At 36.9% G+C, this 8,252-nt stretch overlaps 1 pseudogene; it reads right to left on the bottom strand.

Annotated features, from left to right (window-relative positions):
- Position 1: 1 nt before the first annotated feature.
- On the bottom strand, positions 2 to 491 carry LOC123580732 (annotated as a pseudogene).
- Positions 492 to 8,252: the final 7,761 nt, after the last annotated feature.

Consider the following 8,252-nt stretch of genomic DNA (forward strand, 5'->3'; position numbering starts at 1 on the left):
GCCAGCTAGACTCAGTTTAGATGATCCCAGTTTTGTTGGCAACATCCAAAGCATCATAGTCAGGAGCCAGTCAAACATATGCTTTCTTTTCTCCATTGGGCCTGATCAGAATGTTGACCTTGGCCATGTCAATGTCATAGAGCTTCTTCACAGCCTGTTTGATCTGGTGCTTGTTGGCCTTGACATCCTCAATGAACACAAGAGTGTTGTTGTCTATTTTCTTCGTGGCTGACTCCGTAGTCACGGGGAACTTGATGATGGCATAATGGTCAAGCTTGTTTTTCCTGGGGGCACTCTCTCAAGGCTATTCGGGCTGTCTTCGGAGACGCAGTGTCTTGGATGGTCGGAATGTAGGTGATGTGCGGATTTTCTTTTTTTTATGACTGTGGATGCCTTTCAGCACTGCTTTCTTGGCCTTCAAAGCCTTTGCTTTGGCTTCGGCTTTGGGAGGGGCAGGGGCTTCCTTCTTCGCCTTCGGCGCCATCTTCGTGAAAGGGGCAAAGGGGTTTCTTGTTAAGAGAGCTAGACCAGGCTGGTGAATGGGTTCCCAAACTTCGCCTTTCCTATTACTTTTTCAGTCTGGGAACAGCAGCATAATTCCGAAGGGCTAGTCTAGTCTGAGGACATTGTTCTAGCACAGATAAGTATGTCAGTTTTTTGTGTAAAAGAAAATAGATTCAATGGATTAAAATCCTGAGTTTTGATAAAATATTGAATGGATCTTGAAGAGCCATCAGTTAAGCCTGAGAAAATTAATTGTAGAGTTTTCTAGGAAATGGATATTCAGGCGTGATTCAAAGGAATTAAATACATTTATCTTACATGAAGTAAAATCATAGGACATACATGTTGAACTAAAATATAATTTCTGTTTTAGCTGAAAACTGAGATTTCCAGTGTTTTGTCCCACTTACTTTTTTTTTTTTTTACAAACCCTCAAGGTATTTTGTAATGAATGAAATTAAAAGCAAAATTAAGACAAAAAAATACCTGAATAATAGATGAAATACTATATCTATTGCAAGGTCCACTGTTCTGCTCATCACCTGACTGGCAAATTCACTGGCTCAGTCAGTTGCATTCATGAGCAAACATATTGTACAATTTTCTCCTGATGAGCTTTTGATCCTCACGTAGTGTCCAGGGACCCCCTCAAAGGCCTAAAATATCCATTAAATAACCTGAGATCTAAGCAGAGAAACCCCACAAGAGTCATTAGGATCCTGATGATGGCATGGCTGGTTGGGTTGCAGGGAAGGGATGAAAGGCAGCATCTTGGGGCCAGATTTATTTTGTTCCTCACCATAGGGAGCCAGGTCTGGAGACTCTACATCAGACCTAGGTTTTGCTTCTAGCACCGTTGGTCCATCTTAACAGCTTAAGAAGCTGGAACTATCCCACAAAATGCCTGCTAGAAATACTTATTCAGAATGCCTGTTGTCAGAGTTTTAATACTGGAAGCCTCACACACTAACTGGAATTCAAATTCAAAAAAGCACTGTGTGTCAGATCAGTCTATGTCCACATTTGTGCACCTGACTTTTTTTTTTTAATCATGTTTTTTAGTATAATTTACATAGAGTAAAACCTAACTATTGTATTCTGACAAACACATACGGTCATGTAACCACCACCACAATCAAGATATAAAATATTTCCATGACCTAAAAAAAATGCCCCTTTGTAGTCAGCCTCCTCCCCATCAGCCCCTGCAACCATTCATCTGTTTTCTGTCTCAATAATTTTACCATTTCCAGATTGTCATATAAATGGAATCATGCAGTAAGTAGCCATTTGAGTCTGGTTTCTTTCACTTAGGATACTGTATTTGAGATTAATCCATGTTGTTTCATATATCAATAGGGTTTTTTATTGCCGGTTAGCAGTCCGTTGTGAATGTACCACAGTTTGTTTTTCCATTCAATAGTTGATGAACATCTAGTTTTTTCCACTTTTTGGCTATTTTTAATGCTGCTATGAACATTCATGTACAGGTGTTTTGTGTGAACATATATTTTCATTTTCTTGGGTAGGTAAATAACCTATGAACAGGATTGTTGGGTCATGTGGTAAATATTTAGTTTTATGAGACTACTAAATTATTTTCTAAAGTGGCTGTACCATTTTGCATTCCCACCAGCAATGCATGAGATCTCCACACCCTTGCCAGGACTTGATATTATACAGTTAGTTTGTTTTTTCTTTATTTCTTTTTTTTCTACCCTCTAATAGGTGTGTAGGAGTATCTCATTAGAGCTTTAATTTGCATTTTCTTAATGACTAATGGTGTTTATTAGTAATGTGTTTATTTGCCACCCATATATCTTCTTTGGTGAAGTGTTTGTTAAAATATTTTCACAGTTTTTCATTGGGTTTTTTGATTTGTGTATCATGAGAGTTCTTTATATATTGTGCATACTATTCCTTTATCAAATATGACACTTAGCTTTAAGAGTCATAAGTTAGCACAGACAGTTGCCAGCATAATAGCACGCAGAAAACTGATTTCTTCTCTAACCACAAAGAAAACTCTGCCACAGCCAAATGTTCTTCAAGAAGCTAGCTAATAGATGTTATCAAAACCACCAACATTTTTACATACATGAATTTTCCTGCAACCAACATTACCACATACAGAAAACATTGTTTGGAGGAAAAAAATGACCTAGTTTCACACTGAAAGATGATCACCCTAAAAGAATGCTTTAAAATTGAGAAGGTGGTACCCACAAGCTTTAGCAAATAATGTGGAAAGTTAGCTAAACCATAATGTTCATACAGCATTACTGAATATTTTGGTTAGACTGGACCATGATCTGAATATAAGAAAATCCAAATAGTTTACCAAGAAACTCCTGCTGGATCCTGCAACTTAGAGAGTTTAGCAGAAGTAGGTACCAAAGGGGTGCCTATCTGGCTCAGCCAGTGGAGCACAAGAGTCTTGATCTTGGGTTGTGAGTTCAAGCTCCACGTTGGGTGTGGAGATGACCTAAAAATAAAAGCTTAAGGAAAAAAAAGGAGAAATAGGTATTGCGTATATAAGGGCCATCTATAGCTTTCTGCCACAAGCTTTTGTCAGTTAAAAGACGCAGGTCTATAATTCCCAAAACTTTCAAACCTCTTTCTAGAAATTATTAACTAGTGTTTCCCAAACTTCAATATACATGAGAATCACCAGCAGAGCTCTTTTTAAATGCTGATTTCCACCCACTAGCCCCCAGGATCCCAATTTAATGAGTTTAAGCTGGTATCTACACGTGTATGAGAACACCAGGTGACCAGATGGGGTATCTATGCATTACAAAAAGATTGGTCTAATTCTTACTGGGCACTTGATTTAAGAAAGTTAGATGGGGTGCCTGGGTGGCTCAGTCAGTTGAGCATTTGATTCTTGATTTTGGCTCAGGTCCTGAGCTCATGGTTCATGGGATCAGAGCCCTGAGTCAGGCTCTGTATTGACAGCACCGAGCCTGCTTGGATTCTCTCTCTCTCTGCCCCTCCCCTGCACATGCTCTTTAAACAAACAAACAAACAAATAATCTTAAAAAAGGAAGTTAGAAGACTGAGCTGTGGCCGTATGGTTTCTAAATATAGTGTTTTACGAGGCTTAACCTTAAACATGCCCTTCCAAAAGGAAGACCAGATATTCAGTTCCTACTAGCCACACTAACTATCATGGTGTAGTTTATTAATTGAAAATAGCTTACACTTACAGATTGCTTGATATTTGTAAGATACTCTGCTAAGTATATACTTTGTTTGTTTTAAAAGTAACTTTAAAGCAAATAGGTGATATATTTATCCCTATTTTAAGATGATGGAACTGAAGCTTAGAAAGCTTAATTCACCCCAAATACAGAACACAATTAAATATATGTACCACAAACCTCAAGAACTAAAAAAATATATAGTTATATGCCTACTTCAACTAGACCTTTATGTATTAGTTACCTATTGCTACAAAACAAATTACCCCAAAATAATTTTTTAGTGTTGTAAATATTTTAAATAATCTCCCGATAAATAAACTGAATGAACTAGAGTCCAGAGAGACAGAGTCTGGATAAGTAAGAGTACATATTTTAAAAATATATTAAAAATAATGCCTTAAAAAATGTCTGTAGGCTATTTCATAAAATAGTTAAAACTTCCAGTTACAAGATAAACAAGTTCTAGGGATGTAATGTACAAATAATGACTGTAGTTAACAATACTGTATATTTGAACGTTACTAAGAGAGTAAGATCTGAAAAGTTTTCATCATGTGGAAATGTTCTATGTTAGTTGCACATTAAACAATCAATCTTATTAAAAAATAAATTTATATAAAGTTAGGTCTGTCCTAATTCTAGGAAGTGGTGTATTTGTAACCGAAAACACAAACCACTGAGAATTGTTCATTTCACTGCTGGGACATTAAGCTTGCTTTACTCCGCACCAGCCTGCCTACAACAAGGAACACAAATGCCATCAGTAATTGATGGCAACCACCTGGCTCCCGCTCTTATCCTCACCCAACCAGCTCCCATCTCTGTCAAGCTTAAAAGTTCTGACCCTAAAAATTTTACTTCTGTGTTAAACTCTTTTGAGTTATTTTCACAATAGTCCTGGTATCATCTCACCTCTTCAACACTGGTTATCAGTTATTCTTTGCCACTCAGGATTGCTACGATTGATTTTGCCTACTTGAGATTTAATACTACGTTTTGTGTGTATAAGACATTCAGTGTGGTCTGGGAAGTGGATCTTTGCATTTCTAAATATCATCATCAACAGGAATGAGTCAGCAGTGCTGTTTTAATGGCATAACTGCCAACATCTTCGAGTCATTCACTGCAGTTGCTTCCTGGTTTATTTAGCAAACACCATGTATGAGCTATCGTGGTATCCCAGTTGTTGCCAAGTGCACTGGTGCCAATTAAAATGTTTTTCTTTTTCTTTTCAAGATATTTCCCTCCTCACTCATCTAGATGCTGCTAGGTGGTTCTTCTGGAAGTCAAAGTCTAACAAAAACAGAACATCTGATATATTTATGCCTTGCCTTATGGGACAGATTCATCAGTAGAACTGTCAAGGAAGCAATGAGGGAAATAGCTATATTGAACTTAATTTTAACCAGCAAATATCTAGTTGATGATTTACAAGTGACAAAAATCCTGGGAAAAAGGAGTGATGTCTGCTGGAGTTAGTAGCTGGCCGGGCACAGTGCTGGACTCTGGATGAAGAGTGATGCATGCAGGCACAGCCCATCCTTCACAGTGCTCGTCTGTCATTACTAGGAACAAACACAAAACTGTACAGATCTGAATGAAGCAGTGGTGTCGACTCATGTCCAGGTGACTTTTTGATTTTGATTTTTGATTTTTTTAATTTTTTACTTTAGAAAGGAAGAGAGAGTGTGTGAGCAGGGGAGAGGAGCAGAGGGAGGGAGGGAAAGAGAGAGAGAATCTCAAGCAGGCTGCACGCTCAGTGCGGTTCCCAATGCAGAGTCCCATGACCCTGGGATCATGACCTGAGCCGAAATTAAGAGTCAGATGCTCAGCTGATTAAGCCACCCAGGCACCCCTCCAATTGCATTTTTTAAATTTGAATTTATGATTCTAACATTTTATTTGTCAACATAGTTATGGGATTCAAAATGCAAAACATATGAAAAGGAATGTAATAGAAATTATCACCTCTGTTCCCCAACCACTTAATACCCATCCCTATGAGCAACCTGTGTCACTGATTTCTTGCAAATCCTCCTAGGGAAAATTTTTGCGTATGCAATCAATTGAAATAATATATTTTATCAAACCTAGGATGCCATTAATTGCATATAAGATGCAAATATTATGTTTATATATACTGTATATACTATTTATTATATATACTATAAATATGGTATATTATTATAATACTACAAAAGATTTTTTAAAGCCCTGCCAATTAAACTATGTCTTGGTGTCGATTGTACAATGAATTCTAATTTCAAAGACATCAAAAATGTGAAAACCTGTGCATTTTAGAACCAATGAAATATGGTCTATATATTTTTTAAAATTTTACACAAAAGATAGTGGCCTACATTTATTATTTGTACCATGCTTGCTTCACTTAACAATATTTCCTGGAGCTTATTTCGTATCAATATCTAAGGCATTTTGTTCTCGTTTTTAATGTGGGAGCACTGTGAAAAGTAGTCTTTAATGAGTATGTCCTATGTCAGAAAGTGAAAAGGGAAAGAACAGGACACTCTTTGGAAAAGATCACGAATAAGCTGCAGAGGACTGGAGAAGAAAACCCAGTGATGCTTATTGTGTTTCTTCTCCATGGATAAAGATATTCAAATTGGAAAGTGTAGAACAAATATCATGAAGAAAGACTTAAGTTTGCCATAAAAGAAAAAAAAAAATCGAAGATGATATTGAGTCCTTTTACAGAAGTTAAAGTGTCTGAGTGTGCACAAAGACAAATCACAACTAAACACAGATGTAACAACACACAGATGTAACAAAATCATTCTTGGGAATTACTGTGAAATACAAAGGAAAGAAAAGGTGACTGGGGATGGTATGAAAGGTGTTTACAAAAGGCGAAAATGTAGATTATGCTATATACAGATTTGTAAAGTTTCTCATTCACAAAACTTTTATAATATATTATTAAAAAGATAGTTTAGGGGTTCCTGGGTGGCTCAATCGGTTAAGTGTCCAACTTTGGCTCAGGTCATGATCTTGTGGTTCACGGGTTCGAGCCCCACATTGGGCTCTGTGCTGACAGCCCAGAGCCTGGAGCCTCTTCAGATTCTATGTCTCCCTCTGTCTCTGCCCCTCCCCTGCTCGCATTCTGTCTCTCTCAAAAAAAATAGACATTAAAAAAAATGTTTTTAATAAAAAGATAGTTTGTTAGCATTTAAAAAGTAAAAATGTCATACTTTTTTTTTTGTAATTTAAAGAAAAAGAGGTAATTAGGGAGGCCCAGAATAGGTTCGCTGGAAATTTTATGCCTAGCTTATGCCATCTAGGCGTCTAAAGTGATGGCTTACTTTGCCAGCGAACTAAATGGTTATACCCTGTCAACAGTCAGGTGACTGTTCCCTTCACCTATGCCCTGAGTGACCTATAAAGAACAACAAACATGCATTGTGTGTCAACCACACTCAAACAAAAAAAGATTCTCCCCCTCAAAAAAGAAGAAAAGAACAACAAGCATAACCCGGGGAAAAATGGAACTTGATTCAAATCCTGTCTCTGACACTGCGTAGTGACCTTGGGCATGTCGCTTCATCTTACTTTTCTTTCTCTAAAATGAAGAGATTACATTTATTATTTCCTAACTTTGTTCCAGTGAGTTACATTTTAATTAAACCTGGTTGTGATTACATTATATATAACTATATATATTTTAACTATAACCTGGAGAATTTGGAAGATCTAGAGTTTGTTTATGTAAGTAAGCAAAGTGTCTGCTGTCTTTCATGAAATCTTCATGGAAGTGATGAAGAAATGTGGATTCGATTTCCACCTAGTTCCAATCAAGCTGGCGATTCCACACAACGTGTTCATTGATAAATCAAATAAAATCATTCTACTGGGGAAAAAAACCAATCTCTGAAATCAGTAAAAGGAAATTTAATAAATTTGTCCTTGAACTCCTCTATTTCTAACAGTTTGGAGGTTCCTCAAAAAGTTAAACATAGGATCTAGCAATTCCACCCTAGATATATACCCCCGAGAAATCAAAGATGTATTCATATAAAAACTTACACATGAATGTTCATAGCAGCACTATGTATAATAAGCAAGAAGTGGAAATGACCCAACTGACCATCAGTTGATGAAAGGGTAAATAAAATGTAGCACATTTATACAATGGAATATTATCCAGCTGTTAAAGGGAATGAAGTACTGATATATACTACAGTATGGCTGAATCTTAAAAACATGATCCTAAATGAAAGAAGACAGACACAAAAGACCACATATTATATGGTTCTGCTTATATGAAATGTCCAGAGTAGGCAAACGAATACAGGCAGAAAATACATTGTTGGTTGGCAGGGTAATTGGAATGGGGCGATGGGGAATGTCTGCTAATGGGTCTTAAAATAAAAAAAGAAAATATGCTGTCTTGAGTTTCATCGACACTTGAAGACATTGAAATTGAGTCAAGTATTCCCAGGATCATCACAAAAACTTTGCTAATAGCTATTTTCTTCATTTTACAGAAAGGGAACCTGAAGTTATTTGTCCGAGAGCACTCCACTA

This window comes from Leopardus geoffroyi, chromosome A3, assembly GCF_018350155.1.
Source record: "Leopardus geoffroyi isolate Oge1 chromosome A3, O.geoffroyi_Oge1_pat1.0, whole genome shotgun sequence".
NCBI lineage: Eukaryota > Metazoa > Chordata > Mammalia > Carnivora > Felidae > Leopardus > Leopardus geoffroyi.